The sequence below is a fragment of the Mauremys reevesii genome, linkage group 17 (genome assembly GCF_016161935.1).
Source record: "Mauremys reevesii isolate NIE-2019 linkage group 17, ASM1616193v1, whole genome shotgun sequence".
Classification (NCBI taxonomy): domain Eukaryota; kingdom Metazoa; phylum Chordata; order Testudines; family Geoemydidae; genus Mauremys; species Mauremys reevesii.
In genome coordinates this window covers 30,985,683-31,011,466 of record NC_052639.1, presented here as the reverse complement: position 1 = coordinate 31,011,466, position 25,784 = coordinate 30,985,683, and positions in this window count along the sequence as shown.

The window sequence follows — 25,784 nt, the reverse complement described above, 5'->3', positions numbered from 1 at the left end:
CAGAAACACACGTTGCTGAGTGCTAAGCACAAAACACACACACACAGACACATTCCAGAAGGGTGGTACCAGAACACCCCATACCAAGAATGGTACAAACACATTCCCAAAGACAACAGGAACCTATTGACCCTGCCTAAAGATATGGTCAGGATGACAATATGATGGATAGAAATGTACAAGGTGGTGGGTTGTGATATCAGAGGATGTCAACTATCAGAGGAGCAATATGTAACGTGTTTGTATCTCTGTATAAAATGTATCTTGGGGCAGTGTCTTTATCTAGCCTAGGAGGAACGGAAAGTCCCGCCATTTGCTGAGCTGGTCCATTGTTATGGGTATACATGTATTAGTGCAGGATACTAGTACTGTGCTTCATCAAAATAAGCCTGGCTGGGTGCCTTCATGCCTTAATGGATCTTGTGGTCATTGGGCGGTTCGCCTGAGGTGTGCCATGTCAGTTGTCTGTGCCAGGCTGGGGTGGCACACAGAGGGAACACACACAGGCAGCCGAACATCTGACCACACCCATGATAGTGGAGAGACGGTGAGTGAGGTAATAGCTTCTGTAGGACTGACGTCTGTTGGCAAGAGACAAGCTTTCGAGCTACACAGAGCTCTTCCTCAGGACCTCTCTCACCCACAGAAGTTGGTCCAACAGCAGTGGTTAGGTCATCGCCAGTGCTAGGACTGACAGGAAAACACTGGCTTGTTTACTGGATCAAAACTGATCATTTGCTTTTTCTTTGGTTTCTTTTCCACTCCTCCACTCACTTGCCTCGGTGAACAGATATTGACAATGTGAATCTAGATGACTACAATATTCATGTCATTGCCAGTGTGTTCAAACGGTGGCTGAGAGATTTGCCCAATCCTCATGACCTTCGAACTCTACGAGGAATTTCTGCGAGCTATGGGTAAGGAAGGTCCATACAAATCCTATACAATCACACACAAAACCCAAGACAGGGAAGGTACAATTAGCTGCAGGTACCAAACCCAGTTTCTGCTTGCCCAGAACAAGCAATCTTTTTTTACTTTAGTTTTATCATCACCATTGTCATGACAAGCAGCAAGCAAGTAGATTGTGTGCTTGTACGATTGTACAAGCGCCAATTGTATGGAGTGTTTGAATCCAAAAAGTCATTTTGGTGATCTGTCATCTTTTATGACGTAACTGGCAAGACAGTGCTGGAGCCTCTCCCATCTGCCTCCTCTTAGAGCCTTTTCCCACTGCCGGGTCTTTCCTGCAACAGGAAAGACGCCATCGGGGTGATGACACTGCTAAAAATAGGCAGTGTAGGTGGGAGCCACGTAGGTGATGCTTAATTTGTGCCAAGGCTTGCCAGGGCTGAGCTCCGCACATCTGCTCCAGCAGCCTCTGCTGTTGAAGTCTTTCCTTGCAGCCTCCTTCTGCCAGAGCCTTCACTGACGTGTAGGTAGGCACTGCAATGTGGACACAGCCTGCTTTTCACTGTGCCATGTAGCCACAGACAGCACTGTGACACAAACTAATCCCTTACACTGTTATAGTAGTCAAAGCCTTTGCTGCTCAGAGCCCTGGTACCACTGGGCTTGCTGTGTGAAAGTTTAAAAAAAAAAAAAAAGCTTTAGCCCTGCACCTCTTTGTTACAAATTAAGCAGTGTGTGTAGGGTATATCCCCACAGCCTTCATGCATGTCTTTACTCACCTAAGCAGTGCCTCGCCATCTACATTGCTATTTCTGCCCGTGCTAGAGTGGTATGTAGCATATGATTTTGATGGTGAGCAGAGCAGAGTGTGCAGCATAGACGTGCCCCAGGAGACATAGTTATTATTCAGCTCCCAACTCTTTTGGAATCTGTTTAAAAGAAATCAGTGTCTTATGCTCATGTTTTTTGCATAGGATACTGCTACCTGAGGGACCTGCAAAGGGGGCCTGCTTGTATAGGCAGGGAGAGGAGGGAGTTGTCATCCCTGTCTCTGTGCACTAGCCTCCTGCACAGCTCCCCTGTACTGGGCCATTCACACCACCTTCACAAGTAAAGATGGCAGAAGACAGCATGGGGAAGTTGCCTGTAATATGTGTAACTGTGTGTGCTCTCTCCAGGCCTGCAGGAGAGGAAGGAGACCATCCGAGGCGTGTACTCTGTCATTGATCAGCTCTCTCGCACCCACCTCCGTACCCTGGAACGCCTCATCTTTCACCTTGTGAGGTAATGGCAGACCACAGCGTGGGATCGTCATACTGCAGCCACTCTTTCTCTTCTCCTTCCTCACTAGGGGCCTGATTCTGATACACTTACTCCCATGAGTACCACCGCATCCATGAGTAGTTCCACTGGAACAAGGTACTGTTCTCCGTGAGTAAGAGTACCTGAACACGGGCCTATGTGATCCAAGTACTTTTGTCGGGAAAAAGGGGAGTGAAACTTTGCAAGGGAGTGCTTTAAATTCTGAAATGGCTTTAACGCTCTGGACCCAAGGGCTCTTTTTCCAGACAATGCTCTCATTGACAGCTAATGTTCTTCTTTCGTAATAGCAACAAATGTTTCAGACTTGCTGAGAAGACAACCACTGTAGGTCTCAGCTGATTACAAACACATGGTTCCATGCCATAGACAGGGGTGAGCTGCAGCCGGTTCGCACCGATCGCTGCTGAACCGGTTGTTGTTTTAGAAGCCCTTTTAGAACCGGTCGTTCCCAGTGGGACAAACTGGTTCTAAAAGGGCATTTAAATTTAACAAGTGCTCCCTGCTGCCCGGCCCGGCTCACCTCAGCTCTGCCTCCACCTCCTGCCATGAATGCTCCTTCTTGCTTCTCCTCCCACCCTGCTTCCCGTGAATCAGCTGTTAGCGCGGGAAGCCTGGGAGGGCTGAGAAGCAAGCAGGCTTCCCCGGTCCAGGAAGACGACGCTGAGGTAGGAAACCAGGAGGGGCCGTGTGCCCCCGCCGGTCTCCAGCCCCGTCCCTGACCACGGCCCCCCCTGTCCCCGGGTCCCCGCCCGGCCCCGACCCTCCACGGCCAGCAGCTCCCGGCCGCGCACTCCTCCGCCCCGCTTCCTCCCCGGCTGCCTGGCTCAGGCTCGCTCGAACGCCCTGCCCGGCCCCACGTTCTCCCCGGCCGCCCGGCTCGGCCCGGCCCGCTCCAGCCGCGCACCCTGGCCGCCCCACGCTCCTCCCCGGCCGCCCGGCTCAGGCTCGGGCACCTGCCCGCCCCGCTGCTCCCGGCCGCCCGGCTCGGGCTCGGCCTCGGCTCGGGCTCAGGCTCCCGCTGCTGCGCCTGGCTGGCCCCGCGCCCTCCCGGGTCGGGGGCTGGGGAGTTCGGGGGTGGGGGGGAGTGGATAGGGTTTGGGAGGTGTTAGAGGGTAGGGAACAGGGAGGGGGGTGGACGGGGCAGGGGTCCCTGGGTCGGGGAGGCATGATTCCTCCTGGGGTGAGGAGGGAACCGGTTGTTATGATTTTGCCAGCTCATCACTAGCCATAGACCTAACCCACTGAGGAATGCAGTAAGATTGCAGTGGATCACAGTACTGCCATGTATTGCACCCTTTAGTTTGAACATTGAGGGTCTAGGGATCATGTGTGATGCTTTTGCATGAGCTTAGACAATATCTAGTTCAGGCTATAGTCACTGTGTTACAATCTGCGAAGTTTCCTGCCATCTACATGCATTTAGACACATCTGTGCTCTGTTTCTAAGGCATAGCTTAATGATGGCTAAGTGAGTTGCTTGCTACTGTAATAAATATGCACTGTATCTATTCCTTTTGGAAAATAGGTTAAGTAGGTCAAAACAAACGAGTTCCTAAAGAGTGTCATGGCATGTTGTGTGGTTCACTCAGGATCCAGTGTCTTACCTTTTGCCCTTGTCTGGTATAATATTTACATCCTGTTGGTCTAGTTCTTTACCAGATACAACAAATTGAAGCTCTTCACTTCAAAGCTATATAATATTGTGGAAAATCTTCCCTGGCAATGACCTCCAGATCTCATGTGCATGTACAGCCCTCCTCTCCCTGCCCTGCTCTGAATTTGTATTTTGTCCTCTTTCTGTTTCTCTACAGGGTATTTCCTGCCAGTGTTATGTGAATTGAGCTACCTTTAACCCTTGCTGCTTTGTTGTTTATTGTTTAGGATTGCCCTGCAGGAAGAGACCAATCGAATGTCAGCTAATGCCCTGGCCATTGTGTTTGCTCCTGTATTCTCCGCTGTCCTGACACAACTGACCCACTGCAGAGCGTTCAGGACATCAGTAAAACAACCACGTAAGAATATAGCATTACAACTTCCAGGGTAAATCCTGTAATGAGGTCATGTCAGGACAGTCAAATGATCACTGAGTAATGCACTTTAATGTGCTGTAGAATGACAGCTACAAACACATCACTGGTTTGCAAATGAATTGCCTTAATGAAATACTGTCTATTCTATCAGTAACTAGCAGCTGCTAAAGTTAAACCTTTTAAAATCTGCAGGATTGGATAACCTGCACCCAGGAGTTTTTAAAGAACGGGACAGTGAGCTCTCTCCGCCATTGATGTTGATATTTAACAAATCCTGGAGTAATGGGGAAGTTCCAGAGGACTGTACAAAAAGCTAATGTGCCAGTATCTAAAAAGGATTAACAGGATGATCTGGGTAACTACAGGCCAGTTAGCTCAATATCAGTCTCAGGCAAAATCATGGGAAAGCTGACGTGGAAGGTAATCAGTAAAGAATTGAAGGATGGCAGTGTAATTAGTGCCAGTCAACACAGTTTTTTATGGAAAATAGGTCTTGTCAAAATTGATTGGATGCCAGGTTTGGTTGGCAGAGGTAACCACGTTGACATCGTTGACTTAGATTCCAGTTGGGTCATCCTGATTAAAAAATTAACACTATACAGATTCAGTGCAGCAAATATTAAATGGATTGAAAATTGGCTAATTGATATCTCCAAAGTAATTGTAAATAGGGAATCATCATCCAGTGGGTGGGAAGGGTTTGTAATGGAGCCCCTCGGGGATGTTTTTGACTTCAACTGGAATTTTAAGAATAAACATGTTAGATTGTGAGAAGCTCAGATAATAGGGCACTGGGGGTTAGATAAGTACCTAGGATGGATAGTGGATGCAGGAATCATTTGATGAAATTCTATGCAGGAGACCAGACTACATGAACCTGCCTGGCCTTCAAATCTCTCCTAGAAGCAATTCTTCTGCCTACAGATGTGAAAATTACTTTGAATCACTCTTCTAAAGGTTCCTTGTAAGAAGAAGTCTCTTTGTAACTTGACTTATATACGCCGCCTTGTATCATTACTGCTCTAAAAGGATTTCTTCCAGAAAACAATACTGATGGTATTAAACAAAATATCTGCCCCAGACACCTAATCACTGTCATTGCCCTGCGACTGCCTGTCCAGCTTGGATGCAAACAAGCACAAGTGTGTGTGTCTACAAATAGATATAGCTAGATAGCGCAGCATATCCGAAATGGCCATTCTTTCAGCCTTTCATTTGAACATGCTGTGATTTCCTAACCTTGGTGGGTATTTGCCTTCCAGGAAGGACCTGTTTCCTGATGGAGCCCTTTGGGGAGCCCTCCCTTTAGTCCTCTAGTTTAGCTCCCTGCCTAGTACCATTTTGGGCATTTCAACCACACTGTTCGTTTCCAGCCCACGAAGCAAGAGAATTGGCGCAGCACTTAGGCGACATGGCCAGCTCAAACACAGCCAGAGTTTTATCCTCCTGTTTTACCACTTTCTTTTTCCTTTTTGCAGCTGTGTGGAGTTGATTGTCGTAGAGCAGATGAATAAATACAGGGCCTGTCTCACGGACATCAACAGCCTGGAGTTTGCTGAGAACAAAGCAAAAGCAGGCTGTCTTTGATCCGCAGATCAGTGGTAAGATTCGGGTGGAGGGTGGGAGGGGCTGAGCTGGTAGTATGTTCTGTTCCTGTGTCAGGAAAAAATGGAGCAGACCTTTCCTTTGTTTTAGGAGGACAAGTTTCTCCAGCCATGTCATTGATCGTAACTTCCTTTTATACATAAAATTCAAAGGAGAACCTCGTGTCCATGCAGCTATTGTGTATTTGCATAGTTTATTCAGTGTGTCTGTTGTAACTGAGAAGAATGTGCATGGTACTAAATTGAAAATCAGAGAATAATTTGGTACTGATAAGCCAGCCCTGTCCTTTCCTCTCCTTTCACTCAGACTAATCTCCCTAATCTTCTCCTGCCTATTACAGTCTCCTAGCCTCTTACACCTCCCAAAGCATCATATCCAGGGCCAACAGAGAGACTGAACCTCAGTCCTGCACTTGGCTCCTTGCGTTTCCTGAGCCACACATTTATACCAAAAAAAAGCCCAAAGGAGATGGGAATGGTGTCTGTCAAGAGTTCTAAAGGAGAGTGCCACAGAAACGTGGTCTCTGGATTTCACAGGCTCATTTGTACATTTTGGGGATATATTTCGCAAATTTGGACTAATTTATCCTGTGTTAATCAACTCTTTGCTGGCTCTGTTTATGACCTCCTCACTCCTGCACTCACGTCCCCTAATCCCACAGTGGCCTGCTGTCTGGTACTGCCCACTGTGTTAAAACCCTTCACTTGTTTCCTCCTACATAACTTCAGGGGGAATCTGGGGTGAAGCTGCCCTTAACCAAGCCCTTGCTTTGACTCTCTGTGTGCAAGTCACTTCATTAGTACTGCCTTCAGCAGCGAGGACTGAACTGAGCTGCCTATAAAGGGTCACTTTCTTTCCTCCACTGCCTTTCTGGGAGTTTGGAATACCAGCTCATTTAGCTTTCACACACCCAACTGGGTAGATGAATGAGAGGCAGAGTCTGGGAATTGAAGCGACCTGTGTCCCCTTTGCTGTAAGCTGAATAAGCAACAGGCTGTCATCTGCTGTGTTCTGCTCATAGAATGAGAAAGAATGGCTGATTTATCACAGGACAGTCAACCCAGGTCTGTGCTGCTGAAAGGAAGAGCAGGCTCTCCATTTATAAGGATCCAGTATCCTCCCACCACCTCCAACACTGCCAGAGCCCGGAGCCGGAGCCGGAGCCGGGCAGCCAAGGCCGCCACTGCGCCCGGACCCCAGCATCTGGGTAAGTATCGGTCGCGATTCCTGCCCCGCGCCCGGAGCCGGGCTGCGCGGTCGGGGAGGGCTGCGGGCCGGGCAGGGCGCCGCGGTTGGAGCCCGAGCCCGAGCCAGGTGGCCGGGAGGGACGCGGGCCAGCCAGGGCGCCGCAGCGGGAGCCCGAGCCTGAGCCGGGCGGCCGGGAGGAACGCGGGCCGCCAGGGCGCCGGAGCCCGACCCCGAGCCGGGCGGCCGGGAGGAACGCGGGCCGGGCAGGGTGCCCGAGCCCGAGCCTGCCGGGCGGCCGGGAGGAACGCGGGCCGGGCAGGGTGTTACCAAGAACCAGCGTTAGGGGAAACGGAGCCCTGGGCAAAACTTGTACTTTGGCAAAGTTCTTGGTTCAGGCTTGTAGCAGTGATGGAATAAATTGCAGGTTCAAATCAAGTCTCTGGAGTACATCCACAACTAGGATGGGCCATTCAGTCCTTTGTACAGAGCTTCAGTTTGTAGCCAAGTCCTCCAGAGGTATGAAGCAGGACTGAAGACCAGATGGAGATGAGGCATCAGTCTTTATAGTCTCTGCCATGTGGTCTTTGCTTTCTTTGTCCCAAGGACACTCTATCCAGCACGCAACATAGAAAACCTTAGAGTTCTGTCCATAGGCAGGTCCCTGCACACCTTGTTGAGCCACAAGGCATATCTGCCTTCTCTCAATGGGTCAATTGTATAGCTGATGGTCCTTAATGGGCCATCACAGGCTAGGCAGAGCTGACACCAATTTGTCTGGCTGGGGTGTTCCCAGAAGCATAGCACAAGTTTGAAATACAGGCATCATAGAGCCAATATTTATAATGTCAACTACAAAAATGATACATATCTAGAGATAGCATAATTATAATCAGCCAATCATAACCTCTCCATAGACCCTTTATGTGACCACCTTTATACAATATTGGCTGCAAATATAGAACAGTGGTGGCAACGGTGATCTATACAGTTACAGATTATGTCAAGAACGTCACAGGAGGTGACATGGTATCAGTGAGACTGATACTGGAATACTGCCTCCAGTTTTGGTGTCCTCATTTGAAAAAGATGGTGTGAAATTGGAGTTGAGGCAGCAAAGAGCCACCAAATGTTCTGAGGGATGGAGTAAAATGCCTTCTAGTGAGCTATTGAAAGATCTCAACCTGTTTAGCTTCTCAAAAGAATATTGAAAGGTGACTTCATTGAAACATTGAAGTGCCTTAATGGAGAGAAAAGATTGGCTATTAAAGGGCTCTTTAATGTAGCAGAGAAAGGCATTAAAAAACCCAATGGCTGGAAGGTGGAAAGAGACAAATTCATATTACAATTAAGGCACAAATATTCAACAGTGAGGATGATTCACCACAGGAACAAGCTACCAAGGAAATTGGTGCATTCTCCATCTCGTGACGTCATTTCATGAAGACTAGATGCCTTTCTGGAATGTGTTTACCCCAGAAGTAGCTAGTGTGTCATACAGGAGGCCTGTGATATGCAGGGGTCAGATTAGATGATCTAATGGTCTCTTCTGGCCATAAAGTCAACTAATTTTAAAAACTAAGTGTAGCATTGGGAGCAGCGTCTGATGTTTTCCTGTCTATCCGGCTTGCTTCCTAGAATGAGCGCTCCTTGAGTGGGGTGATCCACAGGGAGTAGCTCAAACCTCCAAAGTGCCTGGCCAGAGGTAGGACATTAGCACAGCAAGGGAGGGGTGTGGCAGTGACATCACAAAGGCCTTTGCAGGACCTCAGACTATTGGCCAAAGGTGGTGGGGAGGTGGTGACTCACAGAGAGATGCTGACATCAGCCAGGCAGGACAGGGGCGAGGGGCCAGGGAAACCTCAGAGACCCTGTGGCTTTGCTTCAGCAAGTCTCCTTCTCCAGGTCTCTCTTTGAGGACTGAGAGTATTCGGGTTCATGGACGTGAGCGCCAGGAGGAACCTCTCTTGAGTTTTCTCCTTCCCTTTTAGTGATTTTACTAGAAAACAGATGTCCCTGTTTAGAGGGTTAGAGCCTCCTCGAGGTTTGAAACTGTTCGGTCTGATCATTCTCGTGACAGTTGAATTCATGGAAAGCATGATCTTAAGGAGGCAGAATTTTATTCCACACCTGGGATTTTGTCCCTTAGAATCACTGGGGACATTAGGGTTTGTCCTTTTTGTTTCAACTTTTCCTCCATCCCCTTTCTCTTCCTCTCTTGCTTTTTTTGTCCTTTCTCCTGTTCCCTCCCAACACCAGGAGGTGTGTGTGTGTGTGTCTGTGTGTGTGTGTGTGTGTGTTATGGGGAGTGCTCGGCAGCTCTCACTGTGGGAGGTCCACCCAAAACTGTGGAGCTGCAGTAGTGCTGGGGCAGTGATCCCCGCCAGTGACCTGGGCCATCCTTTGAGGTCTCTGGTGAGACCTCAGCCTCCCCTCCTCAGTCTCTACCCTGATTGGCTGAGCAGGGGTTATTGACAGGAGGAGACTCATGTCCTTGTTGTTCTCTTTAAGACCAAGTAAATAAGCCATAACCACTTATATGTTTGATGGATTTTGCTGCTTCTCTGCATTAATTGTCTCTGAGCAGTTCATGATTCTCTCTAACATTGCAGTTCTCCTAAAATACTGGCTGAATAATTACTGTGCATACTTGTTCCTCTGGAGCTCATCTGAGAGCACTTTCTTGAGGTCATTCAATGTATGTAATTCAAAATCCGATGGTTAATTTGACAATCAGGGCTCTGGGTCCTATTCCCAATTCTGCCATTGACTGGCTGTGTGACCTAAGACAAGTCAATTCTCCTTTCTCAGCCTGAGCATCTCCCTCTTCAAGTAGGGGTAATAATGATCCGCTCCTACCTACCTCTACACACACACTCTTCCCCAACACACACACACACTGTCTCTCCCCACACACAAATAGTTCTCCACACTGCAGCTGAAAAGCAGCTGGCAATCTAGTAGGATGACCCTGGAACAATGGGATAGAGAAACCTGCATCACTGAAAGTGCAGCCACAAAGACACCACACACCAGCTTCCCCTAGCTGGCAAGTATCACATCTCCACAGAAAGATCACTGTGGTATCGTAGGCCAGCTTCCTAAGGCCTCAGCCTCAACCACTTAACACAGGGCCTTTCTACACTCTGGTTCTGTTCTAACGGAAGGATCATTTCCAATTGTTCGCTCAGACCAGCTTGCCCAGCACCCTCACTGCTGTGCATCTCTGTATGTGTGGCCATGGCTGAACAGCAAGAATTCCTGCCCATTTCCTTCTGGCTGGAGCATGCTTAGAGTGAGTTTGTGGTTAATGATGTTGCCGTAGATTGTTGGCTTCCTGCCTTGGCAATTCAGACAGTTCCTTTTCCCAACATATCTCCAGCACATCAGTCCCTGGCTGGGTCTCCTGGGCAGTGGAAAACATAAGAACATAAGAAAGGCTGTACCGGGTCAGACCAAAGGTCCATCTAGCCCAGTATCTGTCTACCAACAGTGTTAATGCCAGGTGCCCCAGAGGGAGTGAACCTAACAGGCAATGATCAAGTGATCTTCCTCCTGCCATCCATCTCCATCCTCTGACAAACAGAGGCTAGGGACACCATTCTTACCCATCCTGGCTAATAGCCATTTATGGACTTAGCCACCATGAATTTATCCAGTTCCCTTTAAACATTGTTATAGTACCAAGCCTTCACAACCTCCTCAGGTAAGGAGTTCCACAAGTTGACTGTGCGCTGCATGAAGAAGAACTTCCTTTTATTTGTTTTAAACCTGCTGCCTATTAATTTCATTTGGTGACCTCTAGTTCTTGTATTATGGGAATAAGTAAATAACTTTTCCTTATCCACTTTCTCAATGTCACTCATGACTTTATATACCTCTGTCATATCCCCCCCTAGTCTCCTCTTTTCCAAGCTGAAGAGTCCTAGCCTCTTTAATCTTTCCTCGTATGAGACCCTCTCCAAACCCCTAATCATATTAGTTGCCCTTTTTTGAACCTTTTCTAGTGCTAGAATATCTTTTTTGAGGTGAGGAAACCACATCTGTACACAGTATTCGAGATGTGGGCGTACCATGGATTTATATAAGGGCAATGATTCCTAACATTCTGTTTGCTTTTTTGATCGCCTCTGCAGACTGCGTGGACATCTTCAGAAAACTATCCACAATGACTCCAAGATCTTTTTCCTGACGCGTTGTAGCTAAATTAGCCCCCATCATATTGTATATTGTATATTTGGGGTTATTTTTCCTAATGTGCATTACTTTACATTTATCCACATTAAATTTCATTTGCCATTTTGTTGCCCAATCACTTAGTTTTGTGAGAGCTTTTTGAAGTTCTTCACAATCTGCTTAACTATCTTGAGTAGTTTAGTATCATCTGTAAACTTTGCCACCTCACTGTTTACCCCTTTCTCCAGATCATTTATGAATAAATTGAATAGGATTGGTCCTAGGACTAACCCTTGGGGAACACCACTAGTTACCCCTCTCCATTCTGAGAATTTACCATTAATTCCTACCCTTTGTTCCCTGTCTTTTAACCAGTTCTCAATCCATGAAAGGACCTTCCCTTTTATCCCATGACAACTTAATTTACGTAAGAGCCTTTGGTGAGGGACCTTGTCAAAGGCTTTCAGGAAATCCAAGTACACTATGTCCACCGGATCCCCCTTGTCCACATGTTTGTTGACCCTTCAAAGAATTCTAATAGATTAGTAAGACACGATTTCCTTTACAGAAACCATGTTGACTACTGCTCAATAATTTATGTTTTTCTATGTGTCTGACAATTTTATTCTTAACTATTGTTTCAACTAACTTGCCCTGCATCGACGTTAGACTTACCGGTCTGTAATTGCCGATCACCTCTAGAGCCCTTTTTAAATATTGGCGTTACATTAGCTAACTTCCAATCATTGGGTACCGAAGCCGATTTAAAGGACAGGTTACAAACCTTAATTAATAGTTCCGCAACTTCACATTTGAGTTCTTTCAGAACTCTTGGGTGAATGCCATCTGGTCCCGGTGACTTGTTAATGTTGAGTTTATCAATTAATTCCAAAACCTCCTCTAGTGACACTTCAATCTGTGACAGTTCCTCAGATTTGTCACCTACAAAAGCCAGCTCATGTTTGGGAATCTTCCTAACATCCTCAGCCGTGAAGACTGAAGCAAAGAATTCATTTAGTTTCTCCGCAATGACTTTATCGCCATTAAGCGCCCTTTTGTATTTTGATCGTCAAGGGGCCCCACTGGTTGTTTAGCAGGCTTCCTGCTTCTGATGTACTTAAAAAACATTTTGTTATTACCTGTGGAGTTTTTGGCTAGCCGTTCTTCAAACTCCTCTTTGGCTTTTCTTATTACACTCTTGCACTTAAGTTGGCAGTGTTTATGCTCCTTTCTATTTGCCTCACTAGGATTTGACTTCCACTTTTAAAGGAAGTCTTTATCTCTCACTACTTCTTTTACATGGTTGTTAAGCCACGATGGCTCTTTTTTAGTTCTTTTACTGTGTTTCTTAATTTGGGGTATACATTGAAGTTGGGCCTCTATTATGGTGTCTTTAAAAAGGGCCATGCAACTTGCAGGGATTTCATTTTAGTCACTCTACCTTTTAACTTTTGTTTAACTTTTGTTTAACTAATCATCTGCTTCCTCACCATGGGGAACAGGGGCAGAAAATGCTTTTAAAAAGCCTTTGAAAAGTAAAAGTAAAACAAGCCAAGCAACCCCTCCTTGCTTTGTGCTGGGTGCCCAGCTGTGGGCTTGTGTGTGTGTATGGGGAGGCTGGCGGAGAGGTGTTCTGAGCACACCCGGTCAGGAAGGTGTAGTTGGCCAAAGGGGCTGGTTGAATCTTTAGCAGAGAATTCCTTTCTCCATTGTGTTAGCTAAGCGTTGCTGTTAAATGTCAGCCGACAAATGCAGCATTTGAAACAATCCGACTCTAAATCCCCCACCCTCTCAGTTGCTGTAGTTCTCACATCCTCTGCTCTTGTGATGTCACCACATGACACAGTGTCTTATTCCCATAGTGTCCTGTAGGTTAGACAGGAATAAGTTTATGAGGTAAAAACTGAAGCATAACTCCATCCCTTACTCCTTTGACTTCGGAAAATAAATCCTGTCGCCTCCCTCAGTCCCAACCCAGCCCCACCGGCGCTGCTGTGGCTTGGAGACAGGTGCCCTCTCATCTGGCCCTGAGCTGCTGTGGGGAGAGAGGGCTGGAGGGGGCAGTTCTTTCTCCCTGGGGCAACCTGCTCCCCAATCTCCTCATTCTCAGCCCCACCCCAGAGCCCTCACCCCCTGCGCCCCTACCCTCTGCTCCAATGCTGAGACCTCATCGCTAGCCCCACTCCAGAGCCTGCACCGCCAGCCGGAGCCCTCACATCACTGCGCCCCAACCCCGAGCCTCCCACACTCCAAACCTTTCAGCCTCACCCTGCCACACACCATCCATAGCAAAATGAATTTTGTAAGGAGCGCAATATGCAGGTGATGTGTCACACCTCACCTCCATATTTGTGCCCAAAACAAAATTCATTCCACACATGGACATAACAAATTAGAGGAAACACTGCTCCTGACTTTCAGCCTCTCTCTCACATCTTGAATTTCACACATTGAGTGATCAGAATAAAGTGCCTCAAGTGAGCTAGAGACCAACAGTGGTTCATAGTAATTATTCAGCAAGTATTTTAGAAGACCTAGGACATTAATGAAAATCATGACCTGCCAAGAGACAATTAATGGAGAGAAGCAGCAAGATTAATTCCATACATTGGATTGGTTGTGACTTATTTGCCTGATTTGAAAAGAGACCAAACTGACCTGAGTCTCCTTGGTGTCGATAGCCCCCTGCTCAGCCAATCAGCACTGAGACTCTGAGTGGCAGGAGGCTGAGGGGTCTCACCAGATGTCCCAAAGGATGGCCCAGGACAGCATCAGAGGGGATCACTCAGACCCAGACCCACCTCTTGGTGAGGACCTCCTGCAATGAGAGCAATACCCTCCTGCCTGCACTCCAGACCCATCCTCCTAGGTAGAGGGAGGGAATCTGGAAAAGGGAAAAAGAAGCAAGAGAAGAGGAGAAAGGAGGGAGGAAAGAGGAAAAGATAAACCAAAAAGGATACACCCCAATGTCCCCAGGATTCCAATCATCAAAACCTAGGAGGAAATCAAATTCTGCCACCTGAAGCCAGCGCTGTCTGTGCCTAGAATGCTGCCTGCGCCAGGTGGATCAGACGGAACAGGTTCCAAACCTCTCTGAGCCTCTTACCTTCTCAAAGGGAAGTTTGTTTTCAGCACAATCAGTGGTAGGAAAGGAGAAAACTCCACAGAGGTTCCTCCTCATGCGCACAACTCTGAATCCTAATTCTCTCAGCCCTCGAGGAGAGACCTCGCGAAGGAGACTTGCGGCAGCAAAGCCGGGAGGTCTCAGAGACTGGCCTGGCCCTGCACCTCTGTCCTGCCCGGCTGATGTCGGGGTCTCTGTGAGGTCACCCTCCCCACCACCTTTGCCCAATAGGCCGAGTTCCTGCAAAAGGCCTTTGTGATGTCACTGCCACCCCACCCTCCTCAAAGCTGATGTCCTGCCCTGGCCAGAATCATTATGCCCATCGTTGCCCCTTTAACCTTCCGTTGTCTCTCTCTGACCACCGTCACTCCATCGGTTCACTGAGATTGCCACACTCATTGCTTCCAACACACCTGCTTTTCAGCTGCAGTGTGGAGACTGTTTGTGTGTGGGAAGAGACAGTGTGTGTGTGTGTGGGGAAGAGTGAGTGTGTTGAGGTAGGTAGGAGCGGATCATTATTATCCCTACTTGAAAGAGGGAGACGCTCAGGCTGAGAAAGGAGAATTGACTTGTCTTAGGTCACAAAGCCAGTCAATGGCTGAATTGGGAATAGGACCCCCAGAGCCCTGATTTTCAAATTAACCGTCGGATCTTGAATTTCATACATTGAATGACCTCAATAAAGTGCTCTCAGATGAGCTCCAGACCAACAAGTATGCACAGTAATTATTCAGCCAGTATTTTAGGAGAACTGCAATGTTAGAGAGAATCATGAACTGCTCAGAGACAATTAATGCAGAGAAGCAGCAAAATCCATCAAACATATAACTGGTTATGACTTATTTACTTGGTCTTAAAAAAGAACAACAAGACCTGAGTCTCCTCCCTGTCATTAACCCCCTGCTCAGACAATCAGGGTAGAGACTGAGGATGGAAGGCTGAGGGGTCTCACCAGAGAGCTCAAAGGATGGCCCAGGTCACTGGCAGGGATCACTGCCCCAGCACTACTGCAGCTCCACAGTTTTGGGTGGACCTCCCACAGTGAGAGCTGCCGAGCACTCACCCGCAACACACACACACACACACACACACCCTCTCCTGGTGTTAGGAGGGGAACAGGAGAAAGGAGAAAAGAAGCAAGAGAGGAAGAGAAAGGAGGGATGGATGGAGGAAAAGGTGAATCAAAAGGACAAACCCTAATGTCCTCAGTGATTCTAAAGGACAAGATCCCAGGTTTGGAATAAAATTCTTCCTCCTTAAGATCATGTTTTCCATGAATTCAACTGTCACCAGATGGATCAGACTGAACAGTTTCAAACCTCGAGGAGGCTCTTACCTTCTAAACAGGGTCGGCTGTTTTCAAGTAAAATCACTAAAAGGGAAGGAGAAAACTCGAAAGAGGTTCCTCCTGGCGCTCAGGTACGTGAACCGCAATATTCCCCCAGTCCTCAAAGAGAGACCTGGAGAAGGAGACTTGCTGAAGCAAAGCCACAGGGTCTCTGAGGTTTCCTGGCCCTCGCCCTGTCCTGCCTGGCTGATGTCAGCATCCTCTGTGAGGTCACCACCTCCCCACCACCTTTGGCCAATAGTCTGAGGTCCTGCAAAAGGCCTTTGTGATGTCACTGCCACACCCTCCCTTGCTGGGCTAATGTCCTGCCCTGGCCAGGCACTTTGGAGGTTTGAGCTACTCCTGTGGATCACCCCACTCAAGGAGCATTCGTTCTAGGAAGCAAGCCAGCTAGACAGTAAAACATCAGACGCTGCTCCTGATGCTACACTCAGTTTTTTAGGAATTAGTCGACTTTATGGCTAGAAGAGACCATTAGAGCATCTAATCTGACCCTGCATATCACAGGCCTCCTGTATGACACACTAGCTACTTTTGGGGTAAACACATTCCAGAAAGGCATCTAGTCTTCATGAAATGACGTCATGAGACAGAGAATCCACCACTTTCCTTGGTAACTTGTTCCTGTGGTGAATCATCCTCGCTGTTGAATATTTGTGCCTTAATTGTAATATGAATTTGTCTCTTTCACCTTAGGACCCGGCGAGGTGGGAGGTGCCAGACCTTGGGCTGCAGCCTGCCGGAACTTCTACATGACAATTAAACAGCCCCACAGCCTGAGTCGTGTGAGCCCAAGGCAGTGGTACGGGCCAGCCACCGGTGTGTAAATAAGTTTGCGTGGAGAATTTGCGGCAAAACTGGGAACTGAACCCAGATTGTTTCAATTCTTGCCTCCCCCCTTAACCGCAAGCCCAGCGTGTGTGTGTACAGCATTGTTTTGGTCTGTGTTTGCCTTGTATTGGCTTCCAAGGGAGGCTGTGGAATTTCCTTCATTGGGGGTTTTTAAGACCAGGTTAGAGATACGCCAGTCTGCAAATGTCTAGGGATACTTGGTCCTGCTCTCAGCACAGCGGGCTGGAGTAGATGACTTCTCAAGATCCCTTCCAGACCTACATTGAAATAATTCTCTTTGTGCTGAGTCATGTTCTACGCTGAGCTGTTTTGCATGGTGCCATTTGGAACTGTGATCGCACCATTTTGTGTAGCAGTTTTATGGTGAATTGTTTTGCCTCAGCTTGTTTTCCATTGTGTACTTTTGTCCTAGGATGTCATAGTTCGCATCGTGTTGAATTTTCCTGACATTATGTTGTGGTGAGTTTTATTCTGTATGTTGTGTTTTTATATGTATATATTGCATAGCATCCTAGAAATGTAGGGCTAGATAGGACCTCAAGATGTCATCAAGTCCAGCTTTCTCTGAGGCAGGAACAAGTATATGTAGATTATCTATGACAGAGCTTTGTCCTATTTGTTCTTAAAAACTACCAGGGAAAGAGACTCCCCAGCCCCCTTGTAAGACTGTTCCAGAGCTGAACTGCCTTAGCTCTGGGGACACCCACACAGATTTTAGTGGTGAGCAGCTCTGGAGAGAGAGAGGAGACCCCAGTGAGTGGGCAGTTGGATAAAGAGACTAAAGTTGGGAGGAGAAACATTGACGTGTCCAAGGTCACCCAGGCTGTCTGTGACCGAGCTAGAAATAGGTTCTAGTGCCACCGCACTGCTGTTTCTGAAGGTCTCTGCCACACTGCTGTTTTAGGCACTGGTGCAAACCCTTAGTGTAGACAGAATTTACACTAGTGCACTCTGGCACTGGTGCACCATGTCCCAGTTTGAAGGTTTGGGGTGGGGAGAGGGGCTGTGACCTCCTGAGGCCTGAGGCTGACTGAACGGTGCAGCTGGTAACGGAGGGGCAGCAGTGAGTGCTGGAGGTATGAGCCAGGAGCACAGCCCCACAGGACTGGACACTGACTTCTCCTGACCCAGGGACACACCCCAGCGAGGTGGTTTGTCCATGGATGTGCAGGCTGTCTTGGCAGAGCAGCTCATTTGCAATCCCTGCACACCTCTTCCTACAGTGTGCACTGGTGATCTTTCCAAGCTGCGAGTGACAGGGCTCGGGAGTTAACAGGATCTGTTCCTGGCTCTGTCATGGACCTGTTTGGTGACCTTGGGGAAGTCACAGCTCCTCTCTCTGTAACACTGTCTTCAGTGACTCGAGAGCACTAGCACCAGCCTCAGGCAGACTGGTGAGAAGCAGGGCACAAACCCCAAATTGGGTGTGAGGTCTGTATGGAGATTTCACCAACCAAGTATCCAGTGTAAACGCTTCAGGCATTGTAACAGCATTAACATGGAATCACAGACAGTCCTCTTGGGTGATCCCATATATCTCACCACGCAGGTGAGCTCACCTTTGTGACAGGTGGTCCCTTACTCCAGGGGTTCCCAACCTTTTCTTTCGGAGCCCCCCACCCCCTACCCCCCCCCACACACGCTATAAAAACTCCACTGCCCATGTGGGCCACAATAACTGGTTTTCTGCATATAAAATCCAGGGCTGGCGTTAGGGGTAGCAAGCAGGGCAACTGCCTGCGGCCCCATGCCACAGGGGCCCCCGCAAAGCTACATTGCTTAGGCTTTGGCTTCAGCCCTGGTGATGGGGCTCAGGGCCCTGGACTTCAGCCCCCTGCGCTGGGACTTCAGCTTTCTGCCCTGGGACTCAGTGAGTCTAATGCCGGCTTTGCTTGGCAGCCCCCTGAAAGCTGCTCACGGCCCCCCAGGGGGGCCCTGGTTGAGAACCACTGCCTTACAGCACGAATCACAGCAATGTTCAAGTTACTGCCAGTCCCAAAGGACCCGTCACTTCCTTAGGTCAATTAAATCTTAGATCTTCCAACAAAGACAGCCAGTCCTGTCATAACCTGTATTAAGACTTATTTAAAAGGAAACGAGAGTTGTTAACAAAGTTAAAGCAGGTAATCCTATAGATGCAGATGAGTTGCAGTCTTAAATTTCAAAGGTAATAGAAGCTTCTGTAATAAGCAAGCTCTACATATTCTTTAGGACTAACTCAGGCTAAGCAGCTGGGGATCTCTTGCTTATGCCTAGAAACTTTGCCCCCCCCCCCCCCAGAGTCCAGGCAGCATACAATCAGTTCCTTCTCTATGGGGTTTTTCATCCCCTTCCTACCATGTGGTCTGAGCAGGAAACTTAGCTACTGGGAAGTGAAGAGCACAACAACAGTCTTGTGTCTTTGTTAACATCCCATAATAGTCTCTCTGGTGTTGATGGACCTTTCCTGCCAGGCAGGGTGTAATGCATTCTGTTGCCAATCAGCACTTCACATTGGTAAAGTCTCTCTCCTGTTTGGTGATTTACAGAGCCACAGAGGCTCACAATGCAACTAGTCAGATGTTAACTCAGGCAGCAACTTACAAGTATTCAATAAAGTCTAAACACAAAACACATTCTTATGTTCACAGTCTGTATGAGGAGTATCTACTCATTTGGACTCACTGGGGAGCCACAGAAAGAAACAAGGTGTGCTGAGGCAAGAAGGCCCAATCTCAGAGCCCCCAGGGTCACGCTTCCCAAAAGCTAAAACTAGGCCCAGCCCATGAAAGGCACTCCCAGGAGAGACTGTGTAAAGGCTGGAGCGTCAAATAACTTAGTTAATCTGAGAGAGCTGCCTTGGGGACAATGACAGGGCACTCAAGGCAGGATGAAGTATTATCTAGACCAGGAGTGGCCAACCTGAGCCTGAGAAAGAGCCAGAATTTACCAATATACATTGCTAAAGAATCATCAGCTCCCACCCCCTGCTCCCAGTGCCTCCCACCCATGGAAGCCACACTCATCAGCACCCTCCTCGCACTCCCGATCAGCTGCTCATGCTATGCAAGACACTCGGTGGGGGACGGGGGATGGAGCGTGGGCACTGCAGGCTCAGGAAGGGGGTGGAAGGGGTGGAGTGGGGGCAGGGCCTGTAGCTGAGTAGTGAGCACACCCAGCACATTGGAAAGTTGGTGCCTGTAGCACCAGCCCCGGAGTTGGTGCCTGTACAAGGAGCTGCGTATTAAATTCTAAAGAGCCACATGTTGGCCACCCCTGATCTAGACCATCCCTGAGAGGTATTTGTCCAGCCTGCTCTTAAAAATCCCCAATGATGGAGATTCCACAACCTCCCTAGGCAATTTATTCCAGTGCTTAACCACCCTGACAGGGAGTTTTTCCTAATGTCCAACCTAAACCTTCCTTGCTGCAATTTAAGCCCATTGCTTCTTGTCCTGTCCTCAGAGGTTAAGAACAATGTTTCTCCTTCCTCCTTGAAATGAACTTTTATGTACTTGAAAGCTGATCATATCTTCTCCTGACTAAACAAACACAATTTTTTCAGTCTTCACTCATAGGTGATGTTTTCTAGACCTTTAATCATTTTTATTGCTCTTCTCTTGACTTTCTCCAATTTTTCCACATCTTTCCTGAAATGTGGCACCCAGAACTGGACACATTACTCCAGTTGAGGCCTAATCAGTGCAGAGTAGAGCGGAAGAATTACTTCTCATGTCTTGCTTACAATACTCCTGCTAATACATCTCAGGATTATACTTGGGTTTTTTCCAACAGTGTAACACTGTTGACTCATATTTAGCTTGTGATCCACTGACTCTCCCAGATCCGTTTCTCCTGTGCTCCTTCCTAGGCAGTCATTTCCTGTCTTGTATGTGTGCAACAGATTGTTCCTTCCTAAGTGGAGTACTTTGGATTTGTCCTCATTGAATTTCATCCTATATTCTCCAGTTTGTCCAGATCATTTTGAATTGTAATTTAGCCTCCAAAGCACTTGCAGCCCTTCCAGTTTGGTATCATCTACAACGGTATAAGTGTAACAGAGAGACTCTGCTACTGGGAGGGTTTCACTATGTCTAGGAGGGTTACACCCTGGTGGGAGGGGGCTAGGCATGTACTGGAATAAGGTCATTTTGTGCTACACAGTGTGGCAGAACCTAGAATGTCCATTACCAGGGAAAAATGCTGGGGGGAATTGACATGTGGAAAGGACAGAAACCCTGTCTGAATTCTCTCACATTGCCCTTCTTGCCCTGGCAGGCTACAGAATAATGTCCACCTTTCGCCCCAAATCATCCCCTCCTCCCAGCAGGAAGGAAACGGCTGCAATGGAGCTGGCTCAGGTAAGGGATTATCAGGACGCTGGTGGTGGGTTCTGCTTGGAGGGAGAGGAGAAGTAAATGAATAGGAGGGCGGAGCTGCTAGAGGTAGTGGGAGGCAGGAACTGTCTAGGTGTGGAATGGGAGGGGAAAGGATGTGACAAACCTGCTGAGACTTGTGTACTCTAGGTGTGATGGGCTGTCACCCTGGGGTGCAGTCTGGGGGCTTCTGGGAAACACTGTCCCTCTAACCTCAAACTGGGTTGGCCCTTCTCACACTGCCAGCCTCTCCAGGCCCTGTTATTACCCAATAGGACAGCAGGTGGCACCACGCATCCAACTAAGCTACCTGAGTGCTTTACCTGCCACTCAAAGACAGATAGAAGACAAAAGCCAATTTCCCAGCCATAAGTGGTAGCAAACAGATCAAAGCAGATTACTTAACAAATAACCAAAACTCAAACTAAGCTTAACATACTATCTGGATAGAATTTGAATAGCAGTTTCTCACCCTGACTGATGATACAAGCAGTCCACCAAGTTTCCATACACAAGCTAAAAATCCCTTTACCCTGGGACCAGCAGTTCCCCAGTTCAGTCTTTCTTCCTCAGGTGTTTCAGGAGTTCTCTTGTGTGGGGAATGAGGCCAAGAAATGATGTCACACTCCACCTTATGTAGCTTTTTCCATATTATGGAACCATTTGTTCCAAACTTGTTTCAGTCCAGTTTGTGGAAAATACAGGTACCAAAATGGAGTTTGTTGTCATGTGGTCTGCTCACATGCCCTAGCATGCCCTGCTGAGTCATAGTAGCCATGGCTCATAGGCTAGCTGAAAATTCACAAGAGGGCTAAGCTCTTCCACGGTCCATTGTCTTTCTTGATGAGCCATGAACACTGTCTGGCTTCTTTGTTGTACCTGAAAGGCTTTTTGTGAGTGTTACCCAGAGTAAACACATTTGAAATACAGATACAGAGTCAATATCCATAACTTCAGTTACGAACATGATACATGCGACAAATAGGACAGTCATATTCAGCAAATCATAACTTTTCCAATGACACTGAACATGACGATCTTGCACAAAATGCAACATAATTATGTCCTAATCATTTTATAATCATACCACTATGCTGAATGTGTGGTGTAGTGTCAGGGCCTAATTTCAAGGCACAGGAGTTGGGAATGGACCTTCCACTCTTTGTGGAACAGGACATAACCCTCCAGCCAGGGCTGGGAAAACTTCCTGACTCCCAGTGCTGGAGCCTGAATCTTCTGACACTTCATTAGTTACCACGAACCCCAATCTTTGTGGCAACTGCAAACTTTATCAATGATGATTTTATATTCTCTTCCAAGTCATTGATAAGAATGTTAAATAGCACAGGCCAAAACCAATCCTTGTGGGAACCTCTAGAAAGAAATCTACTCAAGCATGGTTCCCATTTACAATCATAGTTTTTAATCTGTTTAATGTATGCTGTGTTTATTTTGTATCTTTCTAGTTTTCTAGTCAAAATATTGTGCTGAACCAAGTCATATGCCTTACAGAAGACTAGGTAATGTTTTCACCTCTCAGCTCATCAATACTATTAGCTGCAACCAAACTTTGATCTCACCCAATAAGGATATCCAGTTAGATTGATTGGATCTGTTGTCTCTGAACCTTTGTTAATTGGTACTAATTATATTACCCTCCTTTACCTCTTTATTAATTAAATCCATATTCGCTGCTCTATTATCTTGCCCAGTATCGGACTAACACGCTTGTAATTAGCTGGGTCATCTCTTTACACTTTTAAATATTGGCACAGCATTAGCTTTATTCCATTCTTCTGGAATTTCCCCATTGGTCCAAGTCCTAATTAAAATCAACATTAACAGTCCTCCACCAGGTCTTTCAAAACTCTTAATACAAGTTATCTGGATCTGCTTATTTAAACATGTCTAACTGTAATAGCTTCTCTTAACATCCTCGTGAGTTATTGTTGGGATGGAAAGACTGTCGTTGTCAACGTCTTATATGATTACATCATCTGTTTTTCTCCAACTCCAGGAGTGAAATATTTATTGAACACTTTTACCTCTTCTGTATTATTTTGATAATTCTGCCATTTCTATCTAGTAATTTACCACTACCATTGTTAGGGATAAATTTTGTACTTAATATACTTTTTAAAACTTCCTTCTTATTTTCATTAAGTGGTCATTGATTCCTGATAGCTTCCCTTACCAATTTTCTACAATTCTGACTTTCTAACTTATATTCTTTACTGTTGACTTCTGTTCTTCCATATATTTTATTTGGAGATTCCTACCAGGGAGCCACTAGCAGGGTCCAGAGACAGCCCCATCTCCTATATCAAGCCCTGGTTAGTAGCTATGTGATAAATGTGATGACTCTGCCTCTGTCTGTCAGCTGGGAGACACAAAGGTTCTCTCTTTCCATCCTCTGATGCCTCCTGGCTGCTCTAAGCAAGGTGGGTGGGACTCTGTTAACATGTGCCTCCTGGAGCTCCCATTTACCTGGTGCTGCTGTTCCGTGAATAGTGGGGTTGTGAGTGGGGCAGCAGGTACTGAGTGTTGGACTCTTGCTCTTTCAGGGGCCGGTGACCTTCGAGGAGGTGGCTGTGTATTTCACCAGGGAAGAGTGGGTTCTGCTGACCCCACTCAGAGAGCCCTCTACAGGGATGTCATGCAGGAGAACTATGAGACGGTGGTCTTGCTGGGTAAGGAGTCCTGTCGCCTGGGTTATTAGAAGCTGTGGGTCTCTAAAGAACCTGAGTAGTAATAACTGTATACCTTTATTCATCATACAAGTTTTGCAGGTTTTCTTGCCCCTTTTTGCCTTATCTCCCACACGCTAGTATCATTTTTGGACATGTGCCTTTTGGTGCCACAGTCATTTTAAAATTGGATTTAATATATCCTTATTGGCTATATTAATCACTGTAGCTTTCATGCCTTTTCCTCATTTTAAGAGGAAAATATGCCTCCTGTAGAAGTCTAAATTGAGTAAATATGTGTATGACTCATGCCTGGTGTGTGTGACAGTGAGATGAGCTCTTTAGGAGAGCGTGTAATGTTGCATTCAGGATCCCATGGGTGAAGGGATAAGAGAGTCGTGGGAGGGGGAGAAGAGGGGAGTAGATAATTCTGGGGTGCCAGGACATGGGAGGGTGTGTGCAGGGTTAGAGCTAAGAAGCAGCAGGGAGGTAGGAGGTAGTGAGAGATGAGGAGAAAATACAAGAAGCTCCCAAGGTGCCGGAAATGGTGCCGGCTGAGAGTAATGGGAAGAAGGAGGGGAGTGTGGAGAAAGGGCACCCGGGAAGTGGGCTGGGTGGGTCAGGAGGAGGAGAGGTTTGAAAATCTAGAGCTGTGGGGATCCTAGACCTTTAACCCTCAATCCCTACTGAAGCCTTGTTGCTTTAGAGCCTACACTCCAGTTTTATTTCTGTTCAGTTTCACTTCTTTTACATTTCCCCAAATATCATTATTTTAACATTTGACCTCCCTCCCACTCATAACCCCTCTCCCCATATAACCTCCCCATGTCTATGCTCAGTGACCCTGGCCACTGATCCTGAGTCCTTGCTGCATTCTCCCTGTGATGATGCGGTTCTGGGGACCCAACGGAGAGTGCCAAATCAGGACCAATTGCTCAACCAGGGCAGTCACAGCCCTAGGCTGGGGTTTTTCCACCTCTAAGGCAAACCAAACCAGCCAGACAAAGAGGACTTTGGTTTCACCCCACTGGCTAACCACAAGTCACACAAGCACCCCTTAGACACTCCAGTCTCCCAGTATCACCACCAGTGCCACTTCGTCCTGGGGATGAATGGTTATGAAAACCAACACCCCAATAAAAGAAAACAGTTCTCTCTATCCCAAAGGACCAAGCCCCAGACCCAGGTCAATATACACATCAGATCTTACCCACAAATCACACTGTTGCCAGTCCTTTAGAATCTAAAATCTAAAGGTTTATTCATAAAGGAAAAAAGATAGAGATGAGAGCTAGAATTGGTTAAATGGAATCAATTACATACAGTAATGGCAAAATTCTTAGTTCAGGCTTGTAGCAGTGATGGCATAAACTGCAGGTTCAAATCAAGTCTCTGGAGTACATCCTGCTGGGATGGGTCATCAGTCCTTTGTGCAGAGCTTCAGTTTGTAGCAAAGTCCTCCAGAGGTAAGAAGCAGGATTGTAGACTAGATGGAGATGAGGCATCAGCCTTAGATAGGCTTTTCCAGGTGTAAGAACCTCTTTGTCCTTACTGTGGAAAATTACAGCAAAATGGAGTCTGGAGTCACATGGGCCAGTCCTGCATACTTTGCTGAGTCACAAGGCGTGTCTGCCTTCTCTCCATGGGTCAATTGTGTAGCTGATGGTCCTTAATGGGCCATCAAGCCAGCTGGGCAGAGCTAACACCAACTTGTCTGGGATGTTTCCAGAAGCACAGCACCAACTTGAAATACAGACAGTATAGAGCCAATATACATAACTTCAACTAAAATGACACATGCACACAGACAGCATAATCATAACCAGCCACCCATAACCTGGTCATAGACATCTTATATGACCCCTTTATCTAACATTTGGTGGCACTACAGGACCTTGGTTACAAACCATGTTCTATATGGTCCCAGTTTATACCAATAACGTCACACTCCTCCCATAGCAGGGCCGCTACCAGACACAAATGGGCACTTTGTTGATGATGTCACTGGGTGGTTGTGTAGCCTGTACAATTTTTACACTTATAAGATTACATATTCCAAGCCCTTCACACCACTCGGGCTTATCTCTATACACCCATACAGTCTGTTCCCAGTGTTCCCTTCCCAGCTCTGATGCTGCAGAGCATTTACCCCCGTCCTCCTTCCCAGCCTTGCCTGTGTCCCTGTTC